The sequence below is a fragment of the Lepidochelys kempii genome, chromosome 5, assembly GCF_965140285.1.
Source record: "Lepidochelys kempii isolate rLepKem1 chromosome 5, rLepKem1.hap1, whole genome shotgun sequence".
Taxonomy (NCBI): Eukaryota; Metazoa; Chordata; order Testudines; family Cheloniidae; genus Lepidochelys; species Lepidochelys kempii.
Window position 1 is genome coordinate 28456255 of NC_136384.1, and position 25806 is coordinate 28482060.

A 25806-nucleotide genomic window follows, 5' to 3' on the forward strand; every position below is an offset into this window, starting at 1 on the left:
TTGCAATAAAAAGGGAATATGTCAGAAATGCAAGTTTAACTGTGCACTGAAAGGGTAGCTCCCTGAAATGTAGTAGGCCAGATCAACTTTTCCTATAGGCAGGGGCTAGGAAAACCCACAGGCAGGGCAGAAAGCAGAACACAGAGTTTCTCCTTATTGGGCTTTCCATAGATTGTTCCATCAGCAATACAGGTTCTGCCCATATGTGGAAATGGCAAAGGATCCAGCATCCAGAATGTGCAGGGCACACCTACACAGAGATAAAAGACCCACTGCATGGCCGTGGCTGGCTAGGGTCAGATGAGTTGGGCTTACGGGGTTTGGACTGTGGGGCTAAAAATTGCTGTGCAGATGCTCAGGCTTGGGGCTGGAGCCTAAGCTCTTGGACCCTCCATGCTCGTGGGCTCCCAGAGCTCTGGCTCCAGCCTAAGCCTGAGCATTTACACAACGATATGTTTCTACTCACAGAGATTGAGCCCAAGTCAGCTGATATGGGCCAGCCACAGGCTTTTTATCTCTGTATAGACATAGCCTTAGTGACCTGGCTGGAGGGCTCAGTCACACAGAGGAAGCTACAGCTCCTGGAGTGAGAGAGAGGCCACAGCATGAGAGGAAGGACAGTGGGTTGAAAAACTGCAAGAGGAAGTTTGAACAAGGAAGAGAGCTATTCCCCAGAGAAGCCAGAGCACCACCTGTGGTGAGTGTGTACTCTGAGACATTCACTAGACCCATATTTCTCAATCTTTTCAGGTTGGAGACTCCTTTGAAGTAAAAAATTTGTGCGGCCCCCCTAACATTTACTATAAAAGTAAGAACAAAAATATGTATCTGTGATAAGACTCTATAATGTATTTGTGCTGAGAGGTTGACAGAGAATATTTGACCTCAAAGGGTGATGGTGGGAGGAGAGCTGTGGAGTGAAATTTTCTTCGCTTTCGATTGTAATAAAATTTTCAGTGCCTTGTGACTGAGAGCTGCCACCCACCAATTAAGAAACACTGCACTATACCAAAACATTTTAGTACCTGACTGAGGAGGGTCCTGGAAGCCGGCACTGGAAATTGTTTTTGTCAGCTTCTCACTTAGCTTGTTTCAAAAAGGAAGATTAGATTTTGGGCAGTAATTTTACTATTTAATTTTACTATTGTAATTTTACTATTTCAAGCCAGGAGGTAGAGATGTACTAGAGGTGTGGTGAAAAGAGGAAGCACAATGTGTGTCAGTTTGTTAGCTAAAGGGGTAGGGAGAACTACACCATCTGTCTGTGACCAGTACACTTAATAAAGAATTCCCTTTGCTTTCAGTGTAACTGAGTCCTATTTCTTCTCAACCACAAGTGAGGCCACCATGCTCTTTCACATGAAGACGATTAAAAGTAGTGATTTTTTTAAATAGATCTTAATGCTTCTTAAAGGTACTCTTTATATGTGTAGTATTCATAAAACTTTATTCCAAACAAGCAGAAAACAGTTTAGATTCTCCCTTCATTTACACCAGATGGTCAGTGAAAACCCTGACTAACCCTACTGTAGTCAATGGAATTACATCAGCATAAACCTGGTTTAAATTAGAGGAGATTTTGATTTTTACAATGGAAAAAGGTCTTCACTGTAACTTTTTAATACAAAACAATTCATGCCTTCATTTGTATGTAAATATAAAATATCATTTCAGAAACGGGAGATCAGGGAGCCCCAACTGCTAAGGAGGTGGTCAGCCCTGTGAACCTGGGATCCCACTGAACCTGCCAGCCACACAGTGGGGGAGCTGGGTAAACCTGGGAACCCAGGAGACCAGGGAGCCAAGCAGCTTCCTGCATGCCAGGTTTCTGTTGAAAGTTTCAATGGAACTGACATGTTCCCACAGTCTGTTTTGATTTCTTTGAATCTTCATTTTCCAATAAAAAAAACTGTTCCTTTGGAAAATTTATATTTCTAGCCAGATCTTAATCCAGGGCAGACCTATTTTCCACTTGGATTGTGGCTGATTGTGTGAGGCTTCTGTCACATTGTCCTGGGCCTGTGCATTTTGGTATGCTCATGGTAGACAGAATTAGGGTTTTTTGAGGTAAATGGGGAAAAACACTGTTTCTCAAGCTCATCCAAGAGCACTGAGGCCAGTTCTGATGGTTCTGCTTTTGCTGATGCCCTGTGAGAATAATTAAGCAAAAGAGGAACTTTCCTTTCTTCAGTTTCTCTGGGATTGCCAGACCACAGGGGATGAGAAACAGTGGTCTAAGGAATATTCAATATTAGCAGAAGTACTTACAAAAAAACAGGACATTGCAGCTCTTATTTAGAGTAGCCAGTCTAATCTAGCCAACCTTTACCTGAGCCCAAAAATCCTTTAAAACAATGAAAAAAAAATCTGTGTGACTATGTAGATAAGGATAAGATAATGAAAACCGCTGGCAGACTGGAAATCAGTTGCCAGTATAATTGCTTTTTCTGCTTGATGAAATCATGAAGGATCCTCAAGATATTACAGGGAGTCTGCCTCTTGCAGATTACTCAGCAAAAAGAAGAGAGGGTTTTCCTCTTCTCCTTGCTCTTTCTCTGGCCAATCCTCATCCTATGTCAAAGGGATAGATGTTAATATATTTTGAGGCTGCTGTAAATTGTGCCTTCTGGAACAGAGGGTTGAAAGGTACCAGAAAACACCTATGTCGAGTGATATTCTATGTCCTCCTCCTTACCTAGGCGCACTAAGAATTCTTCTGCAGTACCTGGGGATCTAACCCAGATATTATTACACCTTTATTCACAGTCTGAGCATAGTTCATTAGCACTGGTTTGAGAGGTTTTACACATCCATGTAATGGAACACTTATTTAATTGTAACTAAAACTTGTGTACAGAATCATATTATAGATCAGGGATCGGCAACCTTTGGCACGTGGCCTGTCAGGGAAATCCGCTGGTGGGCCGGGACGGTTTGTTTACCTGCAGCTTCCACAGGTTTGGTCTATTTCAGCTCCCACTGGCTGCAGTTTGCTGTTCCAGGCCAATGGGGGCTGCGGGAAGCCGCATGGGCTGAGGGATGTGCAGGTTAGGGCTATGTCTTCACTAGAAGCACTGCAGAGGCAGAGCTGTAGCACTTCAGTGTAGTCACTCACTATAAGGATGGGAGGGGTTCTCCCATCGCTGTAGTTAATCCACCTCCCCAAGAGGTGGTAGTTACATCAATGGAACTATTCTGCTGATTTAGCACTGTCTACACCAGAGTTAGGCCAGCTTAACTACGTGGCTCAGGAGGGTGAATTTTTCACACCTCTGAGCAATGTTGCGGGGTTGTCCTAACTTTTTAGTGTAGACCAGGCTTTACTTACTCAGGAGCGAGTAAGTAAAGTATCCCTTACTTCGGGGCGAGGGATAGCTCAGTGGTTTGAGCATTGGCCTGCTAAACCCAGGGTTGTGAGTTCAATCCTTGAGGGGGCCATTTAGGGATATGGGGCAAAAATTGGGGATTGGTCCTGCTTTGAGCTGGGGGTTGGACTAGATGACCTCCTGAGGTCCCTTCCAACCCTGATATTCTATGATTCATTGAGTCAGTAGGACTAATTTTGTGAATAATTGTTTGTTGAGGTAATAAAGTAGTTCACAGTCTAGCCCTATGTAATCCTTATTTTGTTAGCTTTATAGGTAAAGTCCCTCCTTCCTAATCATTAGCTTGGTTGCCTAACTCTGTATTTTGTTCATCTTGCCTATGTGCCAGTGGAACTACGCTGATTTACACCAGCTGACATTCTGCCTATATATCTTCAAATGAGGTGACCAACAATGGCCACTGCACTCAATGCTATGAATTCTCCAATTATATATGACGTTATTTAGCTTTAACCACTGTACATACTAAATGGAACTCTAAAATGCAGCTACCTTACTTTTCAAAGAATCCTTCTATAAGATGAACAAGCAATACTTGCAATGAACCAGAAAACAGTCCGTGTTTGCTCACGGTTTTTATTTCTTGCCTTAAGACAATAAACAAGGCACACACTCTGAGCTGCTAACACTAGAATACACACACAGCACTCAAGTTGACAGGGTAAGTAGACTTATTGATAAGAAGAGTGAAAGCCTAGCATTTACATAGCTGTGGAATGAATCAAAGGAAAAGCAAATGAACGAAGTGTTCCTGACCACAAGGAACTGATATAAAAATAAATAAAGTTCTGTACAGCTAGCAACCTGTTTGAAAATCTAAACAAAGAGTGCATTTACCATATCAGACAGGGTTATGGCAGAATTTGGCTCAGGAACATGGATATCACAATGATGAGCATGATCTAAAATGATGTTTTAGAGTTCTGGAGTTCATCACCCTCGATTTAAAAGCTTTAAACAAATATAGTTGCGGTCAAGTTGTACTCGCCAGCTGAGAAATGTATTGAGATTTAGTATCCTGGAGATTCCATGAAGTTCACTGTGTGGAATTTCCTTGGAATTCTTTTCTCAAGCAGACAGTGTTTTCTCATTGCAGAAATGATTAAGGAGAATTAAGAATTAAGAAATTAAGAATTTCTTCTTCCTAGCAATCGAATCAGAATTGTGTTGAAATGTGTAGCTACAGTAAAGTGCAATAAAACAAGTCCCACTGTTTACTGAATGGAGATATATAAATTAATAGATACAACAGAATCTGTTGAAAAGTAATTTGGCTATTTCAGTAGAACCAATGCTTGTTGCCATGTTGTTACGTGTTTATGATATGTTTTATGATTTACAGTGCACAGGGGTCAGTTAATTATAAACCTGATGAAAAGTCTAGATCCTTTGCTGAAGTGGGATAAACTGTGTGACCCTGGAATTTGGAATTTCAAGTCACACAGTGACAAAGCTTGTGTCGAGAAATGTTTGAAGAGTGATAAAGCCTGACAGCAATTTGCTATCTGCAAAGTGTAAACCACCCACATAAAGTAGTTAAACAAGGAAGTAGGCATTTAAAGAGATTAGTTTAATGGTGTGTTGGCCTCATTTTTAATCCATATGAAAATGTGAAATAAAGTATAAATAAATACATATATTCTTCAAAAAGTTATTCTATTGGTGAGTCTTCCATGATAGATTGAAGCACTGAGGGAGAAAAGCTAGAGATCACTGTTGCAAATTGTAGGTAACATTTGTGTCAGATATTTTGAGGCCTTGGACTAGCTGAGCTCTGCAATGTAATTTGGAGATCATTTGGCAAAGATTTTGGTTCAATTCCTGACTTTCCCAGTAAATAACTGTATTGCTATCTATCTTTGAGAGTTTAAAAAAATCTACTCATAACTTTGTATTGACGTCTTTGATGGATGTCCCTTGTAGATAATGCATTCTGATAGTACAGAAGCTGGCTAGTGAGCAAGCTCTACTGCAATGTAAGTAGATAATAATATATAGAGAGAAGGAGACAACATGAGTGTTCAGGTAGTAGCTGACCAGAGGAAAAAAGAAGACGGGAGAAAGTGGAAATGAAGAAAAAAGGAAATTTTCCAGAAGAGGTGATGTGGAAATCAAGGAATATTAGGTGTTAGAAGTTTGAGAGGAAAATCCTAATCTGGCCTTCACTGACATGAACAGGAATGGAATTTGGGCTGTCTCTTGCCTAGGAATCAGCAATGTGACAGAAGTGACAGAAAACATCTACCCCCCCCTCCAAAAATGTCCACTGACTATTGACAAAGCTGAGAAGGAGGTAGCAGTGTCATTCTGCAAATTCTGTCTGGAGTCTCAAGGCAGACAGATTGAAATCTTGAGAAGAAGAATCAAAGTGCTGGTAAAGGGGGAAGTTGCTCAAGTTCTGGAAAACTCATCCTGGAAGTTGTCACACTAACACAGTCTGAAATGTGGCCTTAGGAGCAGGGAAAGTCAAGGTTAACAGTGGATATTAATGAAGGCTCGGACCCTGATAGGTTTGTCCAAACTGACATTCTTTACTTGTTTGTTTATTATTTTTTAATAGTTTTTTAATTAAGAGATAGACTTGTTTGGGACAATAACTCACACATGGGGCAAATTTTGCTCTGTTGCACTGGTGTAAATCCAGAATAATTTCAAGGAAATCAGTGGATTTACTCTGGATTTATAGTGCTGTAGCTGAGAGCATGTTTTTTCATTTTGCAAGATTTGTTTTCTTATGGCAAATTATTAGTGCCTGTATGAAAAATACACAAATATAGGGCTGAGGATATTTTCAGTGCTCTCATCTGTGTTGTATTTAATGAAGTTAAGCCTGTGAGACTGAATTAAATATTTTGACAAGTTTTATTCTGTTGCACTGCTATGGTATTCTATTTGCAGCAATACAGGTGGAAATTTTAGGTACAAATTGTTCAGTAATTCATGTTTATCCTATTGTTGAGGGAGAAAAATCCACAAAAACATATGGAAGGAATAAACCCAGCAGCGGTAATCAACTTGAGTGTCAGTTCATTAACAGCTAATCCTACCCAGATGATGTATAATTCTAGACTAAATACAATCCTGATGTAAATGAATGCAAATCTCATTGAAATTAATGGGAATTGCCCCTGCTTACAAAAAGAGTGGAATTTTGTCATTTAGTTTTACAGAAGTAAGCAACCAGAGTGGTTTTTAGCTTAGCAGTGCTATTCCATTGACCAGATAGGTTAGCTGCTGTCTGATTTCATGGTGCTGTTCAGATGTTTACAATTTCCAGGATTTATAAGTAACACTGGCGAGAAAACTGCTAGCAGGGATATGGTGAAGTATTGAAAACCCCACTAACATTTGCCCATTTATAGAACTGAGCATGAGATGAACTATTTTTAAAGCTGGGCTGTGTTTAAACAAGAGCTTCATGTTTGAACCCAGACTAGGTTCTTCAATGCAGTGTTGATCACAGTGTGCTCGGTTCTGAAGTCAAAACAGGAGTACGTCAGGGGTGTCTGATATCTGCAATCCTCTTCAACATTGCCATTGACTGGATAATGCAGTGTACAACAGAAGACATGCCAAGAGGCATTAAATGGACATTCTTCTCATTCCTGGACTCCCTTCTCACCCTTGAAGATCTTGCTCTCCTATCACATACCCAATGCCATATACAAGAAAAAACAACTTGACTCAACGCATGCAGTCAGCAAATTGGATTGAAAATCAACCGCAATAAGACAGCTATCATGACCTTAAATATTGCCTCACCATGACCAGTATGGATAGATGATTATGTTCTCACCAGTGTAGAAACATTCACATACTTGGGCAGCACCATCAGCCAGGATGGTGGAACAAGCCATGTCATCTGGAACAAAATCAGTAAAGCCAGGAACACCTTCAGGAGCTTAAATACAGTCTGGAAATCATCAACAAACAAAACCAAAACCAAACTCAAGATTTATCAGGGCTGCATACTTTCAATATTGATTTATAGTTCAGAATGCTGGGGAGTGAGAAAGTATGACATGTCCAAACTATCTTCAGTCCATACAACTTGCCTCACAAAACTCCTCCATATCTTTTGGCCCAGAACAATCTTAACCAAGATCTATTGACACAGTGCAGCAAAGAGGATATGAGTACCGTCATTGCCAGGAGGAGTTGGAGATGGATTGGCCATGTGCTTCATATGGAAACTGATTCCATCACCAGAGTAGCAATGAGATGGACACCTGAAGGCAAGAGAAAATGAGGCCACCCAAAAACAACGTGGTGAAGAGCTGTGGAAGCCGAGCAGGAGAAAAACCTGGAGCACAGCTGGGGAACCATTGAAAGACTTGCCATAAACAGACAGGAGTGGAGGAGCTTCATCTCTGCCCTAAAGGCCAGGTGTAATGGGAACTTGATGATGATGAAGTGGCAAATTATTACAAAAGGACTGTTCTTGTAATATTTTCCTACTGGGGCAGGAAATAGAAATTCTGGCAATCTTGTATGAAAGTCTTTTTAGAGAAAGTCTTCAAATCTCTCCTCTGCTCCATGTACCTTTACTGATGTTGGCAGGGGATAACCAAATGGGCCCCCCACTCCACCCCGAATCCTAGATCTTTGAAATCCAGGGTTGAGTTTGTTAGGGTACTTTCTAGGGTTGGGGAAGGGAAGCTATAGACTCTTACCTACATTGATACATCCCTTACCTTCCCAACAACTATGCTGGAAACACAGGCAATACATCTTGCTGCTGCTGCTGTCATCTCTTCTCATTGTTTTATGTCTCTAGAGCCTGTGATGCCTCAGGGTGAACTGAAGTCTGTAGGATTCCCCACAGGGCCAGACATGAGAAGCAATTAAAAGTGGGGGAATGTAACAGAACTAGTAATTGTATATATTTACTGGTCCAACTGGTGCTTCAGAATCAGAGGTGCAGGTGAATGGGCACGCATTCATCCCCTGACAAGATATCCTGGGTAACCGAGGGCCTAATTTTTCCCTCACACCTGCAATCTAGAATAGAGAAGCAGATCACTGGTCCCACCAGTGCAGATATAGGATGAGAAGACTAAAAGCCAAGATGGTTATAAGTGGTTCTCTCTGTGGTTCTCTCTCGGGAGTGGGTATGAGATAGACTTCTAGCCTTTTTCAGCTGGGACAAGAGATGAAGGCTTATGGGAGGTTCTTTTTTCCCCCACCAGAGGGCTTGGGTTATTTTCTTCCTCCACAAGAGCCACTGGAGTCTGATGGATTCCCTTATCTTCCAGTTCTCTGAAGTGTTCATCAGAGGGGAATTTAGGGGTCATTATTCCCTTCCCACCATCTTCCACATGATTTTGAAGAAAGATAGCTGACCAGTCCCACACACACACATACGGAAAGGAGGAATCGGTAAGGAGGGGACTAGTGTGTCCCTATATTAATAAATGGTCTTTAAAGGTCAAATTCAAATTCTGTGTAATTCATTTAAAAGAACAGCTCTGAAATGTGCATAATAAAATCTTATTAGCAACATTTATATTTGTCACAGGAAGTTTTACTGACGTACCAAAAAGAGTCAGACTGAAGCATTGATTAAAAACTGCTTACAGGGATGTTATTGATTTTTTTTTACTGTGACATTAGTGAACAAAAGGATTATGTCAGGGCTTTTCTGTTTTAGTCTTTCAGAACAATGCTGTTTTACCTCAGGGTTTTACACTAAAATTCAACAGAAGATCAGAAGAAAATGCCTTCATCCTGATTTCATCTATCACAAACATGGCATCTAAAATATATAGAGAGAGTTTCTTCAGTATCACAAAGTATTTGTTGTATCGCCCATCTAGTGTACCAGTCAGCCTTTATATCCCTCCTTAAAACAGAATTCTTCCATGGGGCATTTCAAAAATGATAACTGTGAGATTCCTACACTACATCCCACATGCACCAGTTTACCATATGCTTCGTGTATCTGAACTGGTTTGTCTTTCTTCTGAATTAGATTGTAAACCCACTGAAAAAGAGTGCATGTCCCCTTGACTCTACAAGGGTTCAAAAAAGAACTAGATAAGTTCATGGAAAATAGGTCCATCAGTGGCTATTGGCCAGGATGGGCTGAGATGGTGTCCCTAGCCTCTGTTTGCCAGAAGCTGGGAATGGGTGACAGGGGATGGTTCATTTGATGATTACCTGTTCTGTTAATTCCCTCTGGGACACCTGGCATTGGCCACTGTTGGAAGACAGGATACTGGGCTAGATGGACCTTTGGTCTGACCCAGTATAGCCATTCTTATTTGTCATGGATGTGCCAAACACACTGCTGGCACTCAAATACTGTGTATTTATAAACTTCTTCTCATTAGAGGATCTCAAAACACTGTTCAAAGTTGGGCAAAACATTGTCATCGCCATCTTACCACTGGAGAAACTGAGGCACAGAGATCATCATAGCTGATCACTCCAACACCATAGTCAAGAGCTGGTGTTGTCACTTATCTCAAATAGTTCCTTGGGAGTATGGGATACTGACAAGGGCACTGCATTAGGCAGTGTTCAATTGTTTTCCTAGGCTCTCCGTATTCACATTTAGGGTCACTCCTCAGCTTTCAATTGGTCATATTGTCACCAGTCTTTGCCACCATTTGGAGTATACCCATGTTTTCATTTGAGGCTAGTGCCTGGAAGGAGATGTTATGAATTAAACAGTAGTAGGTTGGGGTAAGGGATTTTCAGAGTCAGAGATCCTTCTGGATTCAGCCTGTTGAGTAATGGAATGTGTCTATACAGTAGATGTCTTGGATCATGGACCTGTTTTTGTCTCTTTTTACTGAAGCCATTCCACTTGACGGATGGTTGTGCAATCCCCAAGAGGCAGTGTGGCAACAGTGTGGCAGCTGGTTTCAAAGTCCCTGTAATTATCCTACAGGATTGATTGAGCTCAGTATCAATTGTGTGTGCATGACTCAAGTATGACCATTCTGGAGCACAGTACTATGCAGCTGAGTAACACAGGGTAAGAGACTGATTGCCAGGAGTGTTTTGGAGTCAGCTCCCCATTCTGTGTTGGCCAGTTTCTGGAGTACACAATTCCTAGGGTTCATTTTCTTTATCAGCTTCTTGATGTACTCTTTGAATGTTAGTATACAGTCTAATGTGACCCCAAGATACACCATAGTACTCAAGGACTGTACTATCCTATGATATCTGGAGTTTTTGCTTCGCCTGATGATGTTTCAGGTAGAAAGTGCACATTTGTATTTTGCTAGGATAGACACCAGGAACCCTGTGCAATAGTAGTTTTCAAGTACACGCAGGGAGCCAGTTAAAATGCAGTCAGTGTCTTCAAATCTTTCTGATTAGGAGGCAATGCAAAGATTATGTGCATAAACATATCTTAGCTTCTTGGGGAATTCTGGTTGGTCTGATGTAGACATTAAACACCAAAGGTGATAGCATGGAACTTTTGGGCAATTCTTTCCATTCACTTTTCTGACCACCTATCTCAACAAAGAAATGATTTTCAAGCAGGGAGATGACCTAGACCATCTAGATATTTCCCAAAATTATTGCTAGTTTCTGGATAAGTACATGATGGTTCACAAGTGTCATAAGTTGCTGACAGATCAACAAACTTGTAATTTTGCTGGTTTCAAAGCCATCTTCGATGTATTGAGTTAGATTTGCAACTTGGCCATAGTATAAACATCCTGGGTGGAAAGCCAGGTCATCAGCTGCCCTTCCTTTACTGCTGCTATTCTATGCATTATAATCTGCTCATATAACTTGTAGGTTGAGTAGTGTAAGAATATTTGGTGGTACCTCTTGCAGAGTTTGGGTCTTTATGTGATTTGAATACTGCAACCACTTTGGCCTGTCTTCACAACCTGGGAATCTGCATTGTCTCCATGCAATAGTTAAAGAAATCAAGCAGCCACTTCTGTGCTCTCATCCCAAAGTGCAGTAATAGTTCATTAGACATACCATTGAGTCCCACTGCCTTCCCACATTTTCAGGATTTTCATGGCTATTGTCAGCTCCTCAACAGTGAGCTGCTCACTGTGGACTTTGCTGTCTCTGAGACATGAGCAAAGTTCCTGCTTGACTTGTGTTGTTCTGCTCTTTGATTTGTGAACTGGTTTACTATTTAGGATAAAGAAAAGGAGTACTTGTGGCACCTTAGAGACTAACCAATTTATTTGAGCATGAGCTTTCGTGAGCTACAGCTCACTTCATCGGATGCATACCGTGGAAACTGCAGCAGACTTTATATACACACAGAGAATATGAACCAATACCTCCTCCCACCCCACTGTCCTGCTGGTAATAGCTTATCTAAAGTGATCATCAGGTTGATGATCACTTTAGATAAGCTATTACCAGCAGGAGGTATTGTTTCATATTCTCTGTGTGTATATAAAGTCTGCTGCAGTTTCCACGGTATGCATCCGATGAAGTGAGCTGTAGCTCATGAAAGCTCATGCTCAAATAAATTGGTTAGTCTCTAAGGTGCCACAAGTACTCCTTTTCTTTTTGCGAATACAGACTAACACGGCTGTTACTCTGAAACCTGTATTTAGGATAAGTTGGTGTGGAACTTGGTTGGGAGAGACTGTGCTGATCTACTTTGATAGTTGTCCATCAGGGATCAGCTTGTGAATGCTGACCCATTCTTTTTTAGCTATTATGGCTTGGCTTTATTGTTTCAATCAGTTCCCTCCACCTTGGCTCCCTCCAGCCCTTCCTTTCCTATCTGCCTCAAAGATTTTCCCCAGGCCCAGTAGTTTTTGTCACCAAAGGGATCCGGTTCAAACAGTTCAGAATCTCTCTTATACTGTTGACTTGTCTGTTCTGAAAGCCAAAGTACATATAGTATCCAGTGTTGCCTGAGATGTGCTTTTGGTCAATCTTCCACACCAGGGAGATAAATTCTCCAGAGTGCTCCTGGCTCAGAGTAATATTACAAATGGATTCATCTAATTCAAAGGTAAAACCTTCCCACTCAGCCTTTCTGAAGTCAAATATCAGAGGGTATTGATTTTCTGGGTTGTACTGCAGCCTCTGTTGTCACTTGCACTAGTCCAAGGTAAGACTTGCTCAGGGTCATAGAGTGCCATAGAGTGAACAGAAACCTGAGTTTTTAACTCCTTGCTTTGGAGTCACTACTGAAGTGCTGCCACTTTTATTGAAAGTCTTGTGATACTTGGTGTTTTTCTTAATGATCCCACTTTTGGACTCATAATGTGAGAATCTAATGATATTTTTATGTGAAGGAAGTTTCTAGCCCTCACGGTTGTGGACCAGAGCTTGAAATCTTGATCCCTAAAAGCTCAAAAACCAGAAGGCAAATAAAAAGAACCCCAAATATATTCTTTTTACGTCTCGATTTTGAAGGTGATTGCATTATCTTTTTGGGACAGACTCATTATTTTTCAATGGTTGGGATAGCAATATTGCTACAGTAGTAATCAGCTATCAAGAAGCCATACTTACCATATAAACAATTATTTGAAAATAAACATCTTGACTTATCTGGCATCAGCCCAAACATCAATACAATTTATGTTATGTCAAAATAAAATGTGATGTGTACACTTCAGGGCACTACCTAGTCCCCAGTACACAATGGGTTAACTCCAGCTTCCCTGTCCCTTTGTCTGCACCTATGCTGACTAGATGTCCTGATATTATCGAGACCATCCCAATATTAGGGGCTTTGTGTTATATACACAACTATACACTTCCCCTCTTCCCCCCAAAACGTGTCCCAATTTTTCACACTTGCTATCTGGTCACCCTATCTGCACAGATGCAGGGCTATAAACAGGGCTGCTGGCGAGCCTTTGGCTGGGGCCATTTTTGTTAGTGTCTCTTTGCTTATATTGCTTTGTGTTTGAGACTCTCTCTTGCTGAGCAGACCTATTGTCGTGTTTAGCTTCTGCCCAGCCTTCCCATCAGCTTGCAAGTATGAGAAAGAGGAAATATTTAGTGACACAAAACATCTCCCTTAAGTTGAAATTTAATTAAGTTTAGTCTCCTGGACATCTTAAAGTTGACAGTCATAGTGGATTGGTATAATAATTTTTTTTTGTTTTTAGAACGGTGGCGTACCAGTCCCCAAATAGCAGTTTCTATAATTAGATAATTTTATGACTCATTAAAAAGGGAAATTCCATCTTCACCTCCTCTTCATTTCCCTTATTCCACAAATAGTTTCTAAAACACAAGGTCATAATTCAAGCTGAGCAAAACTGACAAATGTGCTTTCAAATGGACTGAAGAAACCTTGGCCATTTTTAGATTAAAATGCTCTTTTTATATCCCTTCACTCACAGACCTGCAACCAAAACCAACCCACTAACTCCCTCTTCGCCTAACACACGGAGCGAGCACTTGGAGCTGGTGCCCCTTGATTTATTGGAAGACCCCTGCCTGGCATGAAGGGAGATGAAGACACATGCTCCTTCAGTGTTTGGACTCCATCACCTTCTGATTGTTTTGGAGGTGAACAGAGGATTGAGGGGAAGAGACACTTCCAGTCCCCTCTCCAAGCCAGGCAGCAGGAAGGGCAGTTAGAATTCAGAAGGAAGGGAACATTTTTTCCAGTCAGTGGGGGACAAGTAAAAGACATAAATCAATGGGGGTTAGGGCCATGAGCTGACCTCTGACACTTTGTGATTGCAAAGGTCTGGGAGTGCATGCATTAGATAAATTCTATCTATTTAGGGTACTTATATGGCCCCAATCACCATAGATTGTGAGCCTCTCTCAATCTTCAATGTATTTACTCTCACAACTTAGGCAGACAACTTACTTCCTCTTCCTGTAAACTGACCCGCCCTAATGAGCTGAGCTGGGCAGCCTCTTTTTAGAAGCCAGTGGGCATAGCAAGTCTCTTTGGTGGAGCTGGCCCTCTGCCTGGTTACCTTTGAAGTCAGTTAAACCTGTGAGTGCCTGGCTCCATGTGAGGTATGGACAGGCCACTGGTGATATACTGATTTTACACCAGCATAAGTGAGATTTGAATCTGCCAACCATGTTTCTTCAAACTGAAGAACAGTATTGTTGAAAAAAAAATCATAGGAATTAAAACAGCGAAGATTAAGGAAGCACAATACAATGGCAAAACACTTTCCTCCCATTTTAAACAAGGCTATTCATGCAAGTAGGAGAAAATTAGTAATGCATCTCATGTGTTTAATTCAGCTCCCGGGCAAAAATTCTATTCAACGTACAAAGTTAGCTTATCTTAGTTGACTTTTTAATATTTTCCTCTCTATATTATCTCAAAAGCAGTAACTTCCCAGCACAGGGCACTGGGCTTGGAGATGCTTGGCTTCCCTAAGAAGAAAGGGGTCTGCACCTCTGAGCTTCTCTGCAAGACCTTGAAAAATTATTGTTAAAAGGCTAGCAAATTAGCTGCTGCTCCCCATAAACAGAGAGTTTATTTTCAGCAGCCTTGTCAAGTTGGGAATTGTAACCACTAAAGTAGCAGTAACTTTTCAGATCTTGTTCCAAAGACATGTAAATGAAGAAATGCCAGTTGTGACACGTGCCTTACCATCCTGCTAAATATGATTGCCATGTTACTGGAGGCTACAGGACCAATGAAGGGATATGCTCCTCCTAAACAGATTGTGGTATCTCTGCTTTAAATAGGAAGGCGCTTACAATGAAGAGCAATCCATGAAATAGGATAGTTTGTTTTTCTAATGTATCCTTTCTAAATATATAGGTACTCTGGAGGTCTCTTCAATGTATATTATGGGTGTATAGAAAATTCCTTCAGTAAGTTGCTTAGGTTTTTTTATTCTATATAAGATGATTTAAAGAGTTTTACACTGTCATACCCTGTAATGGGTGGCAGCTGAAATAGGGCTGGCATTAGCCATATGTAGTAGGAATTACAATTCAGTATCAACGCAGAGCCTAAAAGGCTTTACAGTGGACTCGTTCATTTTTCATACATCCATTTAGGTTGGCATCACATTTTTCCCACTCTTAATTAGCCACTTTGTAAGTATCCATTCTTAATAGAGAGCCTGTCCACTGAATTGAAAATTATCAAAGGATATGAAAATAAAATTAATATTTTAAATATTTGTTTCACAAAGTATAAAATGCTGGAAACTTTCCTGAGGCTGGGGTATGTTTGCAATATTTCCTGAATCATACTTCAGCCCAAGCATTCTTTCCACACAGAAACCCTCTCTGTGTACAGTTATTAAAAAGATCACTGCAGTATTACTGCTATTATTATTACTCTTTTATGGAAGCTATTCTATATCAAACACATTGATGCTCCTAAAATCTGTTTAGTTGCATGACTTTACCATCTATTCTGCATAGATCCATGTTCTATGGTAGTATAGACCCTCTCCTAGCCTGCCTTCTATATTGTACAGTTTTCTGTGATTACCTTTGTCAATAGTGCATGAAATCTTGAGGAGACAATTAGCCAGAGAACTACAAAATCCTGGGACTAAGAAACAGAGTATTTCCTGTAAACAGATATTTGGCAAGTAGACTTGTATGCTCAGAGATTCTAGTTTCCATTAAGTTTTTAACTTGAGTGACACAGTATAATTAAAATGAGAACATCAAAGTTGGGGATACAAATCTTTAGTTATCACTAAACTTGTTCTCCTTTATAAGGCTAAATTTCTGCATTTGCCTAGGTCAGAGTTTTCAAACTTTTTTCATCTGTGGACTCCTAAAGATTTTTGAATGGAGGTGTAGACTTCTTCGTAAATCTTAGGCATAGTCTCCAGACCCCCGGGGTCCCTGGACAGCAGGTTGAATACCACTGCCCTAGGTTTTTAAAAATATCCTATAGCATATATGACTTATTCTAGGATCTAATAAAAACAAAATTGTAAGTATGTGCTATGAGTGATCAAGAATGTGGTCTAATATCATATCATATTAATATTTGGTTTTGTTTGTATGGTTAGACTTCCAGATTGCCCTAGGTACTTCCTCTTATGGAAAAGCAGGAGTTCACAGAACAGCAAGCACCTTCTTTCTGCAGGTACTTAACATAAGAACATAAGAGTTGTCATACCAGGTCAGACCATGATCCATCTCGCCTAGTATCTGGTCTCTGGCAGTGGTCCATACCAGAGCTTATGGGGGAGTGTACAAAGAAGGAAAATTATGAAGTGATCCACCCCTGCCTTCCACTCCCGCCTTCTGGTAGCCAGAGGTCTAGCATTGCCCCGAGCATGGGATTGTGTTACTGACCATCTTGGCTTATAGCCACTGATAGACCTGTCCTTCATGAACTTATCCAATTCTTGTTTTGAATCGAGTTATACTTTTGGACATCACAGAACTGCATGGCAATGAGTTTCATAGGTTAGTTGTGCATTGTGTGAAAAAGTTCTTCCTCTTGTTTCTATTAAACCTGCTACCTATTAATTTCATTGGGTGACCCTTGAATTTTGTATGCAAAAGAGTTAATAACACTTTCTGTTCCATTTCATATTCACTTTTTCCACATCATTCATGATTGTATTGACATCTATCATATCCCCCGTCTTAGCCATTTCCTTTCCAAGCTCAACAGCTCTAATATTCTAAGTCTCTCCTTACATGAAGCCCTTCTTTACTCTTGACCGGCTTTGTTGCCCTTCTCTGAACATTTTCTGGTTCCACTGTGTAGTTTTTGAGATGGAGTGACAGGAACTGGATACAGTGTTCAAGGTGTGGGGGACACCTAGATTTATATAATGGCATTATGATATTTTCTGCCTTATTTTCTTTCCCTTTTTAGGCTTTTTGACTGCTGCTGTACAGTAAGCAGAAGTTTTCAGAGAACTATCCATGGTGACTCCAAGATCTTTCTTAGGTGGTAACAGCTCATTTAAAATCCATCATTATATATGTATGGTTGGGATTATTTTTCCCAGTGTGCATTACTTTACACTTATCAGCATTGAATTTTATCTGTCATTTTGTTGCCCAGTCACCCAGTTTTTTGTGTAGCTCCTTGCAGTCTGCTTTGGATTTAGCTATCTTGAATAAATTTGTATTTTCTGCAAACATTGCCATCTCACTGTTAATTTCATTTTCCAGATCTTTAAAGAAATGTTGAACAGCACAGGTCCTTGGGGGACCCTGCTGTTCTCATGCCTCTGTCCATTTATTCCTACCCTTTGTTTCCTACTTTTCAACCATAAGAGGACCTTACCTCTTATCCCATGACTATTTAGTTTCCTTAGGAGGCATGTCTGGACAAGTTCTTACACACCAGCAAGCATAAGCTCTGTGGAGGCTACGTCGTTTCCCCCAGCACACAAGAAATATATCTTATATAGACATAATGCCTTCCTCTGCTGCACACAGATACTGGAGCCTCCCTCCTCTCCAACTGTATTCCACTGGCTCTCAAGAACTGTAATGTATCCCGAAAATGCATTTCTTCAGTGAAGCTTCCACATAAATGTATACCTCTAACTTGGTTCTAAAAGCTTAAACCAGACTCTTCTAATAAACATGGGATTAGTTGAAATCTGGTTAATACAATTGCTCTTTTGCCAGAAGACTAATGTAAGAAAAATGAGTTATAGCGTGTGCTGTTTAAATGGTGTATCCATTAGCACCCTTGCCAAAGCAAAAGCTATTTCACAGACAGCACTCAGCCCAGAGCACGCTGGTGGCCTGAATTTACTTGAGCCAGAAAAACATCTTCAAGCTGATGTTTGATTGGCTTTTAGGAGCAAAAGTGGATGCTGGATGTTTACATCATGATAATTATATGCAAGAAAAGATGCGAAGCTGGCAGGGGTTATGCTTCATTCTCTGTTACAGTACGTTTTAATGAATGGGAAAGGTGCTTGGACATCTTCCGCTAGGAAAATAACGATCTCTAAATGTGGGTACTTAAAAGTGGGATGCTACACCATTACAAAGTGCAAATGACTTTGAGAGTGGTCAGGAACATTTCTTGCTTTCATTGCTACGTCAGTGTTCAAGACAGGAAAATCTCAACGAATGGAAATTGCTCAGTGCATAAAGTTACTCCTTTTCAGTTTCAGCATACAAAGACAACTACTGTTATCGTAGTCTATGCATTTCCATTCTAAAAGACCTTCTTTCCGTTGCTTAGAATCTTAAACTTTCACCTATTGGGGTGAATTTTCTAGGTTTGGTCTATGCCCAAGATTTTATTATGGTAGTGCCTAAGGACCATCCAAGTACTAGCCTTTATTTGGCAAGGCACTCCACAAATACGGAACAATAAACAGTTCATGAGTAAGGATAACTTAGGTAGCGTTTGATCAAAAATGTTCTTCTGGTTTTGATGTGAAGGTAGTGGAACATAAATTTTGTTCTTACACACTTTTGTCTATTGTTACGTTCTAGCCTCATAATGGAAGGGGATAGAAAGTTGAAATTTGCGATTGTCTAACTTTCCAGCAGGGACTTGTGCCTGTCTTATGAAAATCTGTTTAGATTTGTCTGGAGAGTTTATAAACATTTTGTATGTACACTAATATTTTTATTAACATTTAGTCACAAATTTTCACCAAAAATGTAACTTTAAAGAAAAAAGAACATTCACAATTCTTTTACTATTTTCCAGCCCGCTTTACGAATAAATGTTTAACAATAACCATCTCCCAGTGTTCTGCTGGCACTGCACATTCATACGTGTGTAAGCAGAGTGGAATCTTCAGTGCTGGAGGCTGTCTATGAAATATGTAAAACTGAATGTGAAAGGAAAGAGGGCTTGTCCATGTAACACCAGAAGGTGCCAAACTCTGGGGTAAGAGGTCAGGGAGAATGAGAGGTAGACTGACCGAGGTCAGGAGAATTTGGGGAACTGCCAGGGAGATTATGAGAGAGTGAAGAAAGTGTATGACAGGGTGGTGTGCCATGACATTTTTAGTCAGGCATACAATTCAAAATGCATGCACAATGGCATCGTCCATGCAGGGTGACCTCGAACGTATGGTGCATGTGAGGTCATGCTGTGCGAGGAGGCTTTCTTGTTCTACACAATGGTGTCTTCCAGGAGCATCTGAGAGCCAGAAGGAATTGTCCTGAGGCACAGCCAGTCCAGGATATGCAATGCATGCTTTGCGCACACAGACAGCACACCACTGGTGACAGGGAGGGAGAGTTGGCGGCAAGGGACTATGGCAGTTTGGATTATTAATTTAGAACTACTGTCTGGATTTCTATTAAATATAAAAACAGTTCTCTTGATTAAACTTTTAACTTATTTTTCTTTTTAATACAAACCTCACAATAGACAACAAAAATGTAAATTATAAACTTAAAATCACTATCAATAACATACATCACAGTGTTAACATATATGCAAAAACATTTTGAACATCCTTAATATTAAATTATAAAATTAAACAAATACTTTAGAACTAATGGGGGGGACTATAGAGGTAGGCATGGGACGTGTAAAAGTGATGGAGTGGGGGGAGAAGTGGGGAAAGAATGAACAGGGAAGAGGAAGGGAAAGAGGGAAGGAGGTCTGGACTCACCACTGAACGTGTGGGTTTTCCTTAGTCAAACATTTCTCAAAATGGAGCCCAGATTTCTTCAAGCCGATGTTGTTGATCCCTGTGTCAGAAAATGACCCTTTCTTTGGCCACTAGATCAGAGGGATCCATACCATAGTTCTGCTCTGTGCTTTTCCACATCTGTAAAATCTACTTTTCCACATCTGTAAAGTCATTTGCTTCCAGATCATGGCTGCTCTCAGAAGCAATGAACACTATACTGATGAAAGACATAGCTATGCTGTGAAAGACATAGCTATGCTGAGAGATATCCTAATATCTAGTATTTAACTCCTGTTTGATTTTTTCATTTTAATTTTAGTGTCAGCATCTTAACATAAATGTTTAACTGAAGGACACACTCACAATATGTGAAGAGGTGTGCCCTCATCTTTACCAGAGCACCAGCATATGGCCAAAGGAAGGACTTTAATCTTATGTAGCTTTTGCAGTATCCAATCATTGTAAACTTTTTTGCTGAATTAAACATAAATCTATAGAAGCCTGGTTTGCATTGCATAATACAATTGACTATTGGGGAACCTATAAAGGATGCTCTAATTCTTTATCCCAGGTTTTAGTAATATCTTCAGGACGTCGGTTGTACATGAATGACATGGGTCTGGGGACTTTGTGGAGCATGTCTGCTACAAGATATACTTCAGAGGTGGGTGAGGTAATGTCTTTTATTGGATGAACTTCTGTTGGTGAGAGAGACAAGCTTTTGAGCTACTCAGAGCTCTTCCTCAGACCTATGTAAACTCAAAGGATTGTCTTTCTCACCAACAGAAGTTAGTCCAATAAAAGATACTACCTCATCCACCTTATCTCTCTAATATCCTGGGACTTTACCTGATTTCATGAATTTCAGGATGTTGCAAGCTCTAAAGTTAATGGGGCATCTAAACTTTCCTGCTTGGTGACAGAGTGGGACCATATGTATTTAAACAAAGAAAGTTTCCAGAGACTCCTGTGAAGTGGCTCACCACTGCTGCTGAGCCCCAGGTGGTACCAACATACTGCATAGTGTTCATGTTTTGGCTTCTGGAGTGGAAGGGGTCACCCAGTGCTATATTTGGGGGCAGGGGGCAATGCTGGTAGATTGCCTGGAGCACTCAAGAGGTCACTCTAACACATTCTGCACCTCCCTGATGTTTCCTTGTGCAGAAACACTTCTAATGGGCTCCAAATTTTATAAAATTTTATTACAAAATTTAAATTGTGGGTTAAATTAAAGGTCAGGCAGAGTTTATAGTGAATTTTGTAATGGTCATTTAAATTTGAATGCAGTAAGAGTGAAAGGATTTGAAGTATGAAAAGAAGGTGGGCTGTAAACAAAACATGTAAAGCCATAAGGGTAGCAACTGATGAGTTTTCAGAACTGATACTAAAAATTGAAGCTACCATCACATGAGGTAAAATGCAGCTCACCTTATTCATGACAATTGTCACAATTGTCAGGATTTGGCTTCTTGCTTTGATACCTACTTCAGCCTGAATGCAGTAAGGAGCTGGTACTGGGCCTGACTGTGCGACCTAGGTCCCCTCTGTTGCAGTGTCCTTTACCTTCCTCAGATGCTGCCCAGGGTAAGTGCAGTGAGGGTGGAGGGAGAGGTGGTTCTGTTTGGTGTGGAGTGGGCAGGCAGGAGAAGCTAGATGAGAGGTAGGCACAGTCCCTGTCAACAGGCTCCATGGAGATTCTGTTGGGCATGTTTAATATACCGTGAGGCTTTATTACATTTGTAGGATCACCTCTGTCCTTTAATGAAGGCCTGCAGTCCATTGCAGCATTCCTAGCAGCACTGGATAGGTGCATGTTACTATGGAGTCATTCGGGCATTGTTAGGGACCTGGAGACATGGGGGACCTTCATGAATGGCTCTGCCACAGGCTGATCCCTGAGATCCCTGAGATCCCTGAGACCCTGAGGATGTGGAAAAAGCTAATGTGCTCAATGCTTTTTTTGCCTCTGTCTTCACTAACAAGGTCAGCTCCCAGACTGCTGCGCTGGGCATCACAACATGGGGAGTAGATGGCCAGCCCTCTGTGGAGAAAGAGGTGGTTAGGGACTATTTAGAAAAGCTGGACGTGAACAAATCCATGGGGCTGGACAAGTTGCATCCGAGAGTGCTAAAGGAATTGGCGACTGTGATTGCAGAGCCATTGGCCATTATCTTTGAAAACTCGTGGTGAACGGGGGGAAGTCCCAGATGACTGGAAAAAGGCTAATGTAGTGCCAATCTTTAAAAAAGGGAAGAAGGAGGATCCTGGGAATTATAGGCCAGTCAGCCTCACCTCAGTCCCCGGAAAAATCATGGAGCAGGTCCTCAAGGAATCAATCCTGAAGCACTTACATGAGAGGAAAGTGATCAGGAATAGTCAGCATAGATTCACCAAGGGAAGGTCATGCCTGACTAATCTAATCGCCTTCTATGATGAGATTACTGGTTCTGTGGATGAAGGGAAAGCAGTGGATGTATTGTTTCTTGACTTTAGCAAAGCTTTTGACACGGTCTCCCACAGTATTCTTGTCAGCAAGTTAAAGAAGTATGGGCTGGATGAATGCACTATAAGGTGGGTAGAAAGTTGGCTAGATTGTCGGGCTCAATGGGTAGTGATCAATGGCTCCATGTCTAGTTGGCAGCCGGTGTTAAGTGGAGTGCCCCAGGGGTCGGTCCTGGGGCCGGTTTTGTTCAATATCTTCATAAATGATCTGGAGGATGGTGTGGATTGCACTCTCAGCAAATTTGCAGATGATACTAAACTGGGAGGAGTGGTTGATACACTGGAGGGCAGGGATAGGATACAGAGGGACCTAGACAAATTGGAGGATTGGGCCAAAAGAAATCTGTTGAGGTTCAATAAGGATAAGTGCAGGGTCCTGCACTTAGGACAGAAGAACCCAATGCACAGCTACAGACTAGGGACCGAATGGCTAGGCAGCAGTTCTGCGGAAAAGGACCGAGGGGTGACAGTGGACGAGAAGCTGGATATGAGTCAGCAGTGTGCCCTTGTTGCCAAGAAGGCCAATGGCATTTTGGGATGTATAAGTAGGGGCATAGCGAGCAGATCGAGGGACATGATCGTTCCCCTCTATTCGACATTGGTGAGGCCTCATCTGGAGTACTGTGTCCAGTTTTGGGCCCCACACTACAAGAAGGATGTGGATAAATTGGAGAGAGTCCAGCGAAGGGCAACAAAAATGATTAGGGGTCTGGAACACTTATGAGGAGAGGCTGAGGGAACTGGGATTGTTTAGTCTGCAGAAGAGAAGAATGAGGGGGGATTTGATAGCTGCTTTCAACTACCTGAGAGGTGGTTCCAGAGAGGATGGTTCTAGACTATTCTCAGTGGTAGAAGAGGACAGGATAAGGAGTAATGGTCTCAAGTTGCAGTGGGGGAGGTTTAGGTTTGATATTAGGAAAAACTTCTTTACTAGGAGGGTGGTGAAACACTGGAATGCATTACCTAGGGAGGTGGTAGAATCTCCTTCCTTAGAAGTTTTTAAGGTCAGGCTTGACAAAGCCCTGGCTGGGATGATTTAATTGGGGATTGGTCCTGCTTTGAGCAGGGGGTTGGACTAGATGACCTCCTGAGGTCCCTTCCAACCCTGATATTCTATGATTCTATGATCCCAGGGCGTTCTTGGAGTGCCTCAAAAGGGAGCAATCAGGCTTGCTGTATCTATTGTACTTCAAACAGCGCTAGATCTTAGTTTTCTCAATGTCAAGCTGAAATTAGCATCTGAACAATGAGCTACATGGATAAAGCTAATCTAAAGCTGACTTAAGGCAAGAATGAGATGACAGCTAAGTAGAAGGAAGAGCTGTAAAGAACTTAACTCCTATAACTGCTCCAACAATTGAGGGGTTGTGAGCTAAATTTCCATTAGTCCAAACCTTTGGGAGATTATGGACTCCTCAATCCTATGCTATGCCCAAATAAATATAAAAGCCAAAAATGTGCACTTCCCTCAGCAACTGACCAGAAGTCAGCATCCCGTCTGATACAATTGTGGCCATGGTAATCCACACAACATGATCGCCCAGTTGAAATAATGAAACTCATCAAATCTAGAAATCAAGCCATGTACTCTGAAAAGCTCCCATTTGTGCATAATAGAACAGCTGGTTTGGTTAGCAGCATGCATTGCTCTGAAAACCTCATGCTGAGACTTGCTTCTCTGTCCTGGCTCCCTGTTTAATAGAATGCAGTTCAAGGTCTCTTTCCTGATATCCTAAACCCTCCATAGGATTGGCCCTCGCTACCTGAGAGAGAACACCTTTCCTTCAGGACCATGATCTCCCATGCCTGCTACATGCCATTGATATAAAGTAGGTGTAAAGTCAATAAACTGCTGCAAACCCAAATAAAATAATTTTTAGACAATAACTACAAATTGTAATTAGGCTATAAATCAGATGTTCCTAGCAAAATGTTCTTAAAGTTGGCAGGCTTAACTAAAAATTCAGAACAACATGGTCTGGACAGTGTGGTACATGTTTAGTTTAAGTTGAATAATGTTATAGGGGGGTTTACAATAACCTTTTGAAATGGTAATAAATGTCTTTAAAGGAAATACATATATAAATATCAGCTGTGCTTCAGCCAAGCTGTGACTCTGGAAAACTAAATGTACAAAAGGATTAAAAAACTTGCAGAACAGCATCTCTCTAGCTGTTTGCTGTAATCTCACACATTCCACAATGAATGGAACTTTCCTTCACATCAAGAAGGATGTTGATAAATTGAAAGGGTTCAGGGAAGAGCCATGAGAAAGGATTAGAAAACATCTTAGAGTGTTAGACTCAAGGAGCTCAAAATATTTAGCTTAACAAAGAGAAGGTTAAGGGGTGACTCAATTAGTCTATAAATACCTACATGGGGAACAAATATTTAATGACGGGCTCTTCAACTTTACAGAGAAATGTATAACATGATCCAATAACTGGAAGTCTTAATCGCTGACAATTTTTAAATCAAGATAGGATGTTTTTATAAAAGGTATGCTCTAGGAATTATTTTGGGGAAGTTCTATGGCCCGTGTTATACAGGAGGTCAGACTAGATCACAGTTGTCCCTTCTGGGCTTAGACTCTATGAAATGAATGTAATTAAGTTCCCGGGGTAAGCAGGACACCCCAAGCATACTGTGCAGAATATTTGTATTCCACTCATTGCATTGGAGTGATACGTACAGATGTGCTGATTAAATATCTTTGTTTGTCCTGCTAATCTTCAATAAATAGTTCCTCCTCCATGCCCTTCTGGGATCTATCATTTAAACGCAATGCAGACTTAGGGCTAGTCTACACTGGCAATGCTAAAGCATAGTCTACACTGGCAATGCTAAAGGAGAGAGCTCCTCTCAGCACTCTAAAAAAACCACCCCCATGAGAGGCGTACCTCCCAGCGCTGGTGCACTGTTTACTTCGATGCTTTACAGCGCTGAAACTTGCTGCACTCAGGGGGTTGTTTTTTCACGCCTCCGAGCGAGAAAGTTGCAGTGCTGTAAATTGCCAGGGTAGACAAGCCCCTAGAAAGGAGAGGTGGAAGTAAGCCACCTATATTCTAACTTGTAATGTTTTATATTAATGTTTCAAATCACCGAAAGAATTTCTTTCACAAAATTGGCCATAGTGCATTGATTCACTATGTCTTTTATCATATTTCACCATGAAATATTGTGCAATGCTATCTAAAACAGGCAGGAGGAGTTTGCAAAGGTCAATAAAGTACTAAATTGCAGCACTTTTTGTCCTGTGTTGGAAGGGTATTCCTGCTGGGAGAGTTCATGCCACATTGTTTTGACTGATTCACACTAATGTGAAAAATCTGTTGGAATTGTGGTGCCTGCTTGCTTACTGCCTAGCCTGACTTCCTAGCAGCTTGCTAAAAATAGCAGGACTTGGCTTTATTTATGGAAATACA